Consider the following 13910-nt stretch of genomic DNA (forward strand, 5'->3'; position numbering starts at 1 on the left):
AGGCTTATTAAATAGACTTATTAAATAGACTTATTAAATAGGCTTATTAAATAGACTTATTAAATAGTCTTATTAAAAAGGCTTATTAAATAGACTTATTAAATAGGCTCATTAAATACTCATTAAATATGTTTATTAAATAGGTGTATTAATTAGGCTTATTAAATAGGCTTATTAAATAGGCTTATTAAATAGACTTATTAAATAGACTTATTAAATAGACTTATTAAATAGACTTATTAAATAGCCTCATGAAATAGGCTTATTTTAGCAACTTAGGCTTATTAAATAGGTTTATTTCAGCATCTTAGACTTATTAAAGAGCCTTATTAAATAGGCTTATTGCAGCAACTTAGGCTTATTAAATAAGCTTATTTCAGCAACTTATGCTTATTAAATAGCCTTATTAAACAGGTTTATTTCAGCAACTTAGGCTTATTAAATAGCATTTTTAAATAGGTTTATTTCAGCAACTTAGACTTATTAAATATACTTTTTTAAATAGGCTTAGTTCAGAAACTTAGGCTTATTAAATAGTCTTATTTCAGCAACTTAGGCTCATTAAATAGCCTTATGAAATAGGCTTATTTCAGCAACTTAGGCTTATTAAATAGCCGTATTAAATAGGCTTATTTCTTCAACTTAGACTTATTAAATAGGTTTATTCAGCAACTTAGGCTTATTAAATAGGCTTATTCAGCAACTTAGGCTTATTAAATAGGCTTATTTCAGCAACTTAGACTTATTAAATAGGCCTATTAAATAGGCTTATTAAATAGGCTTATTTCAGCAACTTAGACTTATTAAATAGGCCTATTAAATAGGCTTATTAAATAGACTTATTAAATAGGCTCATTAAATACTTATTAAATAGGCTTATTAAATAGGCTTATTAAATAGACTTATTAAATAGGCTCAATAAATCGGCTTATTAAATAGGCTGATTAAATAGGCTCAATAAATAGGCTTATTAAATAGGCTTATTAAATAGGCTTATTAAATAGACTTATTAAATCGGCTTATTAAATACTTATTAAATAGGCTTATTAAATAGACTTATTAAATAGACTTATTAAATAGTCTTATTAAATAGACGTATTAAATAGTCTTATTAAAAAGGCTTATTAAATAGACTTATTAAATAGGCTCATTAAATACTTATTAAATATGTTCATTAAATAGGTGTATTAATTAGGCTTATTAAATAGGCTTATTAAATAGGCTTATTAAATAGGCTTATTAAATAGGCTTATTAAATAGACTTATTAAATAGCTCATTAAATAGGCTTATTTCAGCAACTTAGGCTTATTAAATAGCCTTATTTCAGCAACTTACGCTTATTACATAGGCTTATTTCAGCAACTTAGGCTTATTAAATAGCCTAATTAAGTAGGCTTATTTCAGCAACTTGGGCTTATTAAATAGGCTCATTCAGAAACTTAGGCTTATTAAATAGGCTTATTTCAGCAACTTAGACTTATTAAATAGGCCTATTAAATAGACTTATTAAATAGGCTCAATAAATAGGCTTATTAAATAGGCTCAATAAATAGGCTTATTAAATAGGCTTATTAAATAGGCTTATTAAATAGACTTATTAAATAGGCTCAATAAATAGGCTTATTAAATAGGCTCAATAAATATGCTTATTAAATAGGCTCAATAAATAGGCTTATTAAATAGGCTCAATGAATAGGCTTATTAAATAGGCTCATTAAATACTTATTAAATAGGCTTATTAAATAGAATTATTAAATAGGCTCAATAAATAGGCTTATTAAATAGGCTTATTAAATAGACTTATTAAATAGGCTCAATAAATCGGCTTATTAAATAGGCTTATTAAATAGGCTCAATAAATAGGCTTATTAAATAGGCTTATTAAATAGGCTTATTAAATAGACTTATTAAATCGGCTTATTAAATAGGCTCAATAAATAGGCTTATTAAATAGGCTCAATAAATAGGCTTATTAAATAGGCTCAATAAATAGGCTTATTAAATAGGCTCATTAAATACTTATTAAATAGGCTTATTAAATAGACTTATTAAATAGACTTATTAAATAGGCTTATTAAATAGACTTATTAAATAGTCTTATTAAAAAGGCTTATTAAATAGACTTATTAAATAGGCTCATTAAATACTCATTAAATATGTTTATTAAATAGGTGTATTAATTAGGCTTATTAAATAGGCTTATTAAATAGGCTTATTAAATAGACTTATTAAATAGACTTATTAAATAGACTTATTAAATAGACTTATTAAATAGCCTCATGAAATAGGCTTATTTTAGCAACTTAGGCTTATTAAATAGGTTTATTTCAGCAACTTAGACTTATTAAAGAGCCTTATTAAATAGGCTTATTGCAGCAACTTAGGCTTATTAAATAAGCTTATTTCAGCAACTTATGCTTATTAAATAGCCTTATTAAACAGGTTTATTTCAGCAACTTAGGCTTATTAAATAGCATTTTTAAATAGGTTTATTTCAGCAACTTAGACTTATTAAATATACTTTTTTAAATAGGCTTAGTTCAGAAACTTAGGCTTATTAAATAGTCTTATTTCAGCAACTTAGGCTCATTAAATAGCCTTATGAAATAGGCTTATTTCAGCAACTTAGGCTTATTAAATAGCCGTATTAAATAGGCTTATTTCTGCAACTTAGACTTATTAAATAGGTTTATTCAGCAACTTAGTCTTATTAAATAGGCTTATTCAGCAACTTAGGCTTATTAAATAGGCTTATTTCAGCAACTTAGACTTATTAAATAGGCCTATTAAATAGGCTTATTAAATATGCTTATTTCAGCAACTTAGACTTATTAAATAGGCCTATTAAATAGGCTTATTAAATAGACTTATTAAATAGGCTCATTAAATACTTATTAAATAGGCTTATTAAATAGGCTTATTAAATAGACTTATTAAATAGGCTCAATAAATCGGCTTATTAAATAGGCTGATTAAATAGGCTCAATAAATAGGCTTATTAAATAGGCTTATTAAATAGGCTTATTAAATAGACTTATTAAATCGGCTTATTAAATACTTATTAAATAGGCTTATTAAATAGACTTATTAAATAGACTTATTAAATAGTCTTATTAAATAGACTTATTAAATAGTCTTATTAAAAAGGCTTATTAAATAGACTTATTAAATAGGTTCATTAAATACTTATTAAATATGTTCATTAAATAGGTGTATTAATTAGGCTTATTAAATAGGCTTATTAAATAGGCTTATTAAATAGGCTTATTAAATAGGCTTATTAAATAGACTTATTAAATAGCTCATTAAATAGGCTTATTTCAGCAACTTAGGCTTATTAAATAGCCTTATTTCAGCAACTTACGCTTATTACATAGGCTTATTTCAGCAACTTAGGCTTATTAAATAGCCTAATTAAGTAGGCTTATTTCAGCAACTTGGGCTTATTAAATAGGCTCATTCAGAAACTTAGGCTTATTAAATAGGCTTATTTCAGCAACTTAGACTTATTAAATAGGCCTATTAAATAGACTTATTAAATAGGCTTATTTCAGCAACTTAGACTTATTAAATAGGCCTATTAAATAGGCTTATTAAATAGACTTATTAAACAGGCTCATTAAATAATTATTAAATAGGCTTGTTAAATAGGCTTATTAAATAGATTTATTAAATAGGCTCAATAAATAGGCTTATTAAATAGGCTTATTAAATAGGCACAATAAATAGGCTTATTAAATAGGCTTATTAAATAGACTTATTAAATAGGCTCAATAAATCGGCTTATTAAATAGGCTTATTAAATAGGCTCAATAAATAGGCTTATTAAATAGGCTTATTAAATAGGCTTATTAAATAGACTTATTAAATCGGCTTATTAAATAGGCTCAATAAATAGGCTTATTAAATAGGCTCAATAAATAGGCTTATTAAATAGGCTCAATAAATAGGCTTATTAAATAGGCTCATTAAATACTTATTAAATAGGCTTATTAAATAGACTTATTAAATAGACTTATTAAATAGGCTTATTAAATAGACTTATTAAATAGTCTTATTAAAAAGGCTTATTAAATAGACTTATTAAATAGGCTCATTAAATACTCATTAAATATGTTTATTAAATAGGTGTATTAATTAGGCTTATTAAATAGGCTTATTAAATAGGCTTATTAAATAGACTTATTAAATAGACTTATTAAATAGACTTATTAAATAGACTTATTAAATAGCCTCATGAAATAGGCTTATTTTAGCAACTTAGGCTTATTAAATAGGTTTATTTCAGCAACTTAGACTTATTAAAGAGCCTTATTAAATAGGCTTATTGCAGCAACTTAGGCTTATTAAATAAGCTTATTTCAGCAACTTATGCTTATTAAATAGCCTTATTAAACAGGTTTATTTCAGCAACTTAGGCTTATTAAATAGCATTTTTAAATAGGTTTATTTCAGCAACTTAGACTTATTAAATATACTTTTTTAAATAGGCTTAGTTCAGAAACTTAGGCTTATTAAATAGTCTTATTTCAGCAACTTAGGCTCATTAAATAGCCTTATGAAATAGGCTTATTTCAGCAACTTAGGCTTATTAAATAGCCGTATTAAATAGGCTTATTTCTGCAACTTAGACTTATTAAATAGGTTTATTCAGCAACTTAGTCTTATTAAATAGGCTTATTCAGCAACTTAGGCTTATTAAATAGGCTTATTTCAGCAACTTAGACTTATTAAATAGGCCTATTAAATAGGCTTATTAAATAGGCTTATTTCAGCAACTTAGACTTATTAAATAGGCCTATTAAATAGGCTTATTAAATAGACTTATTAAATAGGCTCATTAAATACTTATTAAATAGGCTTATTAAATAGGCTTATTAAATAGACTTATTAAATAGGCTCAATAAATCGGCTTATTAAATAGGCTGATTAAATAGGCTCAATAAATAGGCTTATTAAATAGGCTTATTAAATAGGCTTATTAAATAGACTTATTAAATCGGCTTATTAAATACTTATTAAATAGGCTTATTAAATAGACTTATTAAATAGACTTATTAAATAGTCTTATTAAATAGACTTATTAAATAGTCTTATTAAAAAGGTTTATTAAATAGACTTATTAAATAGGTTCATTAAATACTTATTAAATATGTTCATTAAATAGGTGTATTAATTAGGCTTATTAAATAGGCTTATTAAATAGGCTTATTAAATAGGCTTATTAAATAGGCTTATTAAATAGACTTATTAAATAGCTCATTAAATAGGCTTATTTCAGCAACTTAGGCTTATTAAATAGCCTTATTTCAGCAACTTACGCTTATTACATAGGCTTATTTCAGCAACTTAGGCTTATTAAATAGCCTAATTAAGTAGGCTTATTTCAGCAACTTGGGCTTATTAAATAGGCTCATTCAGAAACTTAGGCTTATTAAATAGGCTTATTTCAGCAACTTAGACTTATTAAATAGGCCTATTAAATAGACTTATTAAATAGGCTTATTTCAGCAACTTAGACTTATTAAATAGGCCTATTAAATAGGCTTATTAAATAGACTTATTAAACAGGCTCATTAAATAATTATTAAATAGGCTTGTTAAATAGGCTTATTAAATAGATTTATTAAATAGGCTCAATAAATAGGCTTATTAAATAGGCTTATTAAATAGGCACAATAAATAGGCTTATTAAATAGGCTTATTAAATAGGCTTATTGAATAGACTTATTAAATAGTCTTATTAAATAGGCTCAATAAATAGGCTTATTAAATAGGCTCAATAAATAGGCTTATTAAATAGGCTCAATAAATAGGCTTATTAAATAGGCTCAATAAATAGGCTTATTAAATAGGCTCATTAAATACTTATTAAATAGACTTATTAAATAGACTCATTAAATAGGCTTATTAAATAGGCTTATTAAATAGGCTTATTAAATAGGCTTATTAAATAGACGTATTAAATAGCCTCATTAAATAGGCTTATTTTAGCAACTTACGCTTATTAAATAGGTTTATTTCAGCAACTTAGACTTATTAAAGAGCCTTATTAAATAGGCTTATTTCAGCAACTTAGGCTTATTAAATAAGCTTATTTCAGCAACTTATTCTTATTAAATAGCCTTATTAAACAGGTTTATTTCAGCAACTTAGGCTTATTAAATAGCATTTTTAAATAGGTTTATTTCAGCAACTTAGACTTATTAAATATACCTTTTAAAATAGGCTTAGTTCAGAAACTTAGGCTTATTAAATAGTCTTATTTCAGCAACTTAGGCACATTAAATAGCCTTATTGAATAGGCTTATTCAGCAACTTAGGCTTATTAAATAGCCTTATTAAATATGCTTATTTCAGCAACTTAGACTTATTAAATAGGTTTATTCAGCAACTTAGGCTTATTAAATAGGCTTATTCAGCAACTTAGGCTTATTTAATAGGCTTATTTCAGCAACTTTGGCTTATTAAATAGGCTCATTCAGAAACTTAGGCTTATTAAATAAGCTTATTTCAGCAACTTAGACTTATTAAATAGGCCTATTAAATAGGCTTATTAAATAGGCTTATTTCAGCAACTTAGATTTATTAAAAAAGGCCTATTAAATAGGCTTATTAAATAGACTTATTAAATAGGCTCATTAAATACTTATTAAATAGGCTTATTAAATAGGCTTATTAAATAGACTTATTAAATAGGCTCAATAAATAGGCTTATTAAATAGGCTTATTAAATAGACTTATTAAATAGGCTCAATAAATCGGCTTATTAAATAGGCTTATTAAATATGCTCAATAAATAGGCTTATTAAATAGGCTTATTAAATAGGCTTATTAAATAGACTTATTAAATCGGCTTATTAAATAGTCTCAATAAATAGGCTTATTAAATAGGCTCAATAAATATGCTTATTAAATAGGCTCAATAAATAGGCTTATTAAATAGGCTCAATAAATAGGCTTTTTAAATAGGCTCATTAAATACTTATTAAATAGGCTTATTAAATAGACTTATTAAATAGACTTATTAAATAGGCTTATTAAATAGACTTATTAAATAGTCTTATTAAAAAGGCTTATTAAATAGACTTATTAAATAGTCTTATTAAAAAGGCTTATTAAATAGACTTATTAAATAGGCTCATTAAATACTCATTAAATATGTTTATTAAATAGGTGTATTAATTAGGCTTATTAAATAGGCTTATTAAATAGGCTTATTAAATAGACTTATTAAATAGACTTATTAAATAGACTTATTAAATAGACTTATTAAATAGCCTCATGAAATAGGCTTATTTTAGCAACTTAGGCTTATTAAATAGGTTTATTTCAGCAACTTAGACTTATTAAAGAGCCTTATTAAATAGGCTTATTGCAGCAACTTAGGCTTATTAAATAAGCTTATTTCAGCAACTTATGCTTATTAAATAGCCTTATTAAACAGGTTTATTTCAGCAACTTAGGCTTATTAAATAGCATTTTTAAATAGGTTTATTTCAGCAACTTAGACTTATTAAATATACTTTTTTAAATAGGCTTAGTTCAGAAACTTAGACTTATTAAATAGGTTTATTCAGCAACTTAGGCTTATTAAATAGGCTTATTCAGCAACTTAGGCTTATTAAATAGGCTTATTTCAGCAACTTAGACTTATTAAATAGGCCTATTAAATAGGCTTATTAAATAGGCTTATTTCAGCAACTTAGACTTATTAAATAGGCCTATTAAATAGGCTTATTAAATAGACTTATTAAATAGGCTAATTAAATACTTATTAAATAGGCTTATTAAATAGGCTTATTAAATAGACTTATTAAATAGGCTCAATAAATCAGCTTATTAAATAGGCTTATTAAATAGGCTCAATAAATAGGCTTATTAAATAGGCTTATTAAATAGGCTTATTAAATAGACTTATTAAATCGGCTTATTAAATAGGCTCAATAAATAGGCTTATTAAATAGGCTCAATAAATATGCTTATTAAATAGGCTCAATAAATAGGCTTATTAAATAGGCTCAATAAATAGGCTTATTAAATAGGCTCATTAAATACTTATTAAATAGGCTTATTAAATAGACTTATTAAATAGACTTATTAAATAGTCTTATTAAATAGACTTATTAAATAGTCTCATTAAAAAGGCTTATTAAATAGACTTATTAAATAGGCTCATTAAATACTTATTAAATATGTTTATTAAATAGGTGTATTAATTAGGCTTATTAAATAGGCTTATTAAATAGGCTTATTAAATAGACTTATTAAATAGACTTATTAAATAGACTTATTAAATAGACTTATTAAATAGCCTCATGAAATAGGCTTATTTTAGCAACTTAGGCTTATTAAATAGCCTTATTTCAGCAACTTCGGCTTATTAAATAGGCTTATTTCAGCAACTTAGGCTTATTAAATAGCCTTATTTCAGCAACTTAGACTTATTAAATAGGCTTATTTCAGCAACTTAGGCTTATTAAATAGGCTTATTCAGCAACTTAGACTTATTAAATAGGCTTATTTCAGCAACTTAGGCTTATTAAATAGGCTCATTCAGAAACTTAGGCTTATTAAATAGGCTTATTTCAGCAACTTAGACTTATTAAATAGGCCTATTAAATAGGCTTATTAAATAGGCTTATTTCAGCAACTTAGACTTATTAAATAGGCCTATTAAATAGGCATATTAAATAGACTTATTAAATAGGCTCATTAAATACTTATTAAAAAGGCTTATTAAATAGGCTTATTAAATAGACTTATTAAATAGGCTCAATAAATAGGCTTATTAAATAGGCTTATTAAATAGGCTCAATAAATAGGCTTATTAAATAGGCTTATTAAATAGACTTATTAAATAGGCTTATTAAATAGGCTCAATAAATAGGCTTATTAAATAGGCTCAATAAATAGGCTTATTAAATAGGCTCAATAAATAGGCTTATTAAATAGGCTCATTAAATACTTATTAAATAGACTTATTAAATAGACTTATTACATAGGCTTATTAAATAGGCTTATTAAATAGGCTTATTAAATAGGCTTATTAAATAGACTTATTAAATAGCTCATTAAATAGGCTTATTTCAGCAACTTAGGCTTATTAAATAGCCTTATTTCAGCAACTTACGCTTATTAAATAGGCTTATTTCAGCAACTTAGGCTTATTAAATAGCCTAATTAAGTAGGCTTATTTCAGCAACTTGGGCTTATTAAATAGGCTTATATCAGCAACTTACGCTGATTAAAAAGGCTTATTTCAGCAACTTAGACTTATTAAATAGCCTTATTTCAGCAACCTAGACTCATTAAATAGGCTTATTTCAGCAACTTATGCTCATTAAATATACTTATTTCAGCAACTTAGGCTTATTAAATAGGCTTATTTCAGCAACTTAGACTTATTAAATAGCCTTATTTCAGCAACTTAGGCTTATTAAATAGGCTTATTTCAGCAACTTAGGCTTATTAAATAGGCTTATTTCAGCAACTTAGACTTACTAAATAGGCTTATTTCAGCAACTTAGGCTTATTAAATAGGCTTATTCAGCAACTTAGGCTTATTAAATAGGCTTATTTCGGCAACTTAGGCTTATTAAATAGGCTCATTCAGAAACTTAGGCTTATTAAATAGGCTTATTTCAGCAACTTAGACTTATTAAATAGGCCTATTAAATAGACTTATTAAATAGGCTTATTTCAGCAACTTAGACTTATTAAATAGGCCTATTAAATAGGCTTATTAAATAGACTTATTAAACAGGCTCATTAAATAATTATTAAATAGGCTTGTTAAATAGGCTTATAAATAGACTTATTAAATAGGCTCAATAAATAGGCTTATTAAATAGGCTTATTAAATAGGCACAATAAATAGGCTTATTAAATAGGCTTATTAAATAGGCTTATTAAATAGACTTATTAAATAGGCTTATTAAATAGGCTCAATAAATAGGCTTATTAAATAGGCTCAATAAATAGGCTTATTAAATAGGCTCAATAAATAGGCTTATTAAATAGGCTCAATAAATAGGCTTATTAAATAGGCTCATTAAATACTTATTAAATAGACTTATTAAATAGACTCATTAAATAGGCTTATTAAATAGGCTTATTAAATAGGCTTATTAAATAGGCTTATTAAATAGACGTATTAAATAGCCTCATTAAATAGGCTTATTTTAGCAACTTAGGCTTATTAAATAGGTTTATTTCAGCAACTTAGACTTATTAAAGAGCCTTATTAAATAGGCTTATTTCAGCAACTTAGGCTTATTAAATAAGCTTATTTCAGCAACTTATTCTTATTAAATAGCCTTATTAAACAGGTTTATTTCAGCAACTTAGGCTTATTAAATAGCATTTTTAAATAGGTTTATTTCAGCAACTTAGACTTATTAAATATACCTTTTAAAATAGGCTTAGTTCAGAAACTTAGGCTTATTAAATAGTCTTATTTCAGCAACTTAGGCTCATTAAATAGCCTTATTAAATAGGCTTATTCAGCAACTTAGGCTTATTAAATAGCCTTATTAAATATGCTTATTTCAGCAACTTATACTTATTAAATAGGTTTATTCAGCAACTTAGGCTTATTAAATAGGCTTATTCAGCAACTTAGGCTTATTTAATAGGCTTATTTCAGCAACTTAGGCTTATTAAATAGGCCCATTCAGAAACTTAGGCTTATTAAATAAGCTTATTTCAGCAACTTAGACTTATTAAATAGGCCTATTAAATAGTCTTATTAAATAGGCTTATTTCAGCAACTTAGATTTATTTAAAAAGGCATATTAAATAGGCTTATTAAATAGACTTATTAAATAGGCTCATTAAATACTTATTAAATAGGCTTATTAAATAGGCTTATTAAATAGACTTATTAAATAGGCTCAATAAATAGGCTTATTAAATAGGCTTATTAAATAGACTTATTAAATAGGCTCAATAAATCGGCTTATTAAATAGGCTTATTAAATAGGCTCAATAAATAGGCTTATTAAATAGGCTTATTAAATAGGCTTATTAAATAGACTTATTAAATCGGCTTATTAAACAGTCTCAATAAATAGGCTTATTAAATAGGCTCAATAAATATGCTTATTAAATAGGCTCAATAAATAGGCTTATTAAATATGCTCAATAAATAGGCTTATTAAATAGGCTCATTAAATACTTATTAAATAGGCTTATTAAATAGACTTATTAAATAGACTTATTAAATAGGCTTATTAAATAGACTTATTAAATAGTCTTATTAAAAAGGCTTATTAAATAGACTTATTAAATAGTCTTATTAAAAAGGCTTATTAAATAGACTTATTAAATAGGCTCATTAAATACTCATTAAATATGTTTATTAAATAGGTGTATTAATTAGGCTTATTAAATAGGCTTATTAAATAGGCTTATTAAATAGACTTATTAAATAGACTTATTAAATAGACTTATTAAATAGACTTATTAAATAGCCTCATGAAATAGGCTTATTTTAGCAACTTAGGCTTATTAAATAGGTTTATTTCAGCAACTTAGACGTATTAAAAAGCCTTATTAAATAGGCTTATTTCAGCAACTTAGGCTTATTAAATATACTTATTTCAGCAACTTAGGCTTATTAAATAGGCTTATTTCAGCAACTTAGACTTATTAAATAGCCTTATTAAACAGGTTTATTTCAGCAACTTAGGCTTATTAAATAGCATTTTTAAATAGGTTTATTTCAGCAACTTAGACATATTAAATATACCTTTTTAAATAGGCTTAGTTCAGAAACTTAGGCTTATTAAATAGTCTTATTTCAGCAACTTAGGCTCATTAAATAGCCTTATGAAATAGGCTTATTTCAGCAACTTAGGCTTATTAAAATGCCGTATTAAATAGGCTTATTTCAGCAACTTAGACTTATTAAATAGGTTTATTCAGCAACTTAGGCTTATTAAATAGGCTTATTCAGCAACTTAGGCTTATTAAATAGGCTTATTTCAGCAACTTAGACTTATTAAATAGGCCTATTAAATAGGCTTATTAAATAGGCTTATTTCAGCAACTTAGACTTATTAAATAGGCCTATTAAATAGGCTTATTAAATAGACTTATTAAATAGGCTAATTAAATACTTATTAAATAGGCTTATTAAATAGGCTTATTAAATAGACTTATTAAATAGGCTCAATAAATCGGCTTATTAAATAGGCTTATTAAATAGGCTCAATAAATAGGCTTATTAAATAGGCTTATTAAATAGGCTTATTAAATAGACTTATTAAATCGGCTTATTAAATAGGCTCAATAAATAGGCTTATTAAATAGGCTCAATAAATATGCTTATTAAATAGGCTCAATAAATAGGCTTATTAAATAGGCTCAATAAATAGGCTTATTAAATAGGCTCATTAAATACTTATTAAATAGGCTTATTAAATAGACTTATTAAATAGACTTATTAAATAGTCTTATTAAATAGACTTATTAAATAGTCTTATTAAAAAGGCTTATTAAATAGACTTATTAAATAGACTTATTAAATAGCCTCATGAAATAGGCTTATTTTAGCAACTTAGGCTTATTAAATATGTTTATTTCAGCAACTTAGACTTATTAAAGAGCCTTATTAAATAGGCTTATTTCAGCAACTTAGGCTTATTAAATATACTTATTTCAGCAACTTAGGCTTATTAAATAGGCTTATTTCAGCAACTTAGACTTATTAAATAGCCTTATTTCAGCAACTTAGGCTTATTAAATAGGCTTATTTCAGCAACTTAGGCTTATTAAATAGCCTTATTTCAGCAACTTAGACTTATTAAATAGGCTTATTTCAGCAACTTAGGCTTATTAAATAGGCTTATTCAGCAAGTTAGGCTTATTAAATAGGCTTATTTCAGCAACTTAGGCTTATTAAATAGGCTCATTCAGAAACTTAGGCTTATTAAATAGGCTTATTTCAGCAACTTAGACTTATTAAATAGGCTTATTAAATAGGCTTATTTCAGCAACTTAGACTTATTAAATAGGCCTATTAAATAGGCATATTAAATAGACTTATTAAATAGGCTCATTAAATACTTATTAAATAGGCTTATTAAATAGGCTTATTAAATAGACTTATTAAATAGGCTCAATAAATAGGCTTATTAAATAGGCTTATTAAATAGGCTCAATAAATAGGCTTATTAAATAGGCTTATTAAATAGACTTATTAAATAGGCTTATTAAATAGGCTCAATAAATAGGCTTATTAAATAGGCTCAATAAATAGGCTTATTAAATAGGCTCAATAAATAGGCTTATTAAATAGGCTTATTAAATAGGCTTATTAAATAGGCTTATTAAATAGACTTATTAAATAGCTCATTAAATAGGCTTATTTCAGCAACTTAGGCTTATTAAATAGCCTTATTTCAGCAACTTACGCTTATTAAATAGGCTTATTTCAGCAACTTAGGCTTATTAAATAGCCTAATTAAGTAGGCTTATTTCAGCAACTTGGGCTTATTAAATAGGCTTATTTCAGCAACTTACGCTGATTAAAAAGGCTTATTTCAGCAACTTAGACTTATTAAATAGCCTTATTTCAGCAACCTAGACTCATTAAATAGGCTTATTTCAGCAACTTATGCTCATTAAATATACTTATTTCAGCAACTTAGGCTTATTAAATAGGCTTATTTCAGCAACTTAGACTTATTAAATAGCCTTATTTCAGCAACTTAGGCTTATTAAATAGGCTTATTTCAGCAACTTAGGCTTATTAAATAGGCTTATTTCAGCAACTTAGACTTACTAAATAGGCTTATTTCAGCAACTTAGGCTTATTAAATAGGCTTATTCAGCAACTTAGGCTTATTAAATAGGCTTATTTCGGCAACTTAGGCTTATTAAATAGGCTCATTCAGAAACTTAG

The sequence above is a fragment of the Petromyzon marinus genome, unplaced genomic scaffold (genome assembly GCF_048934315.1).
Source record: "Petromyzon marinus isolate PM22_M1 ecotype Great Lakes invasive population unplaced genomic scaffold, UKy_Petmar_22M1.pri1.0 PM_G_Scaffold_2, whole genome shotgun sequence".
NCBI lineage: Eukaryota > Metazoa > Chordata > Hyperoartia > Petromyzontiformes > Petromyzontidae > Petromyzon > Petromyzon marinus.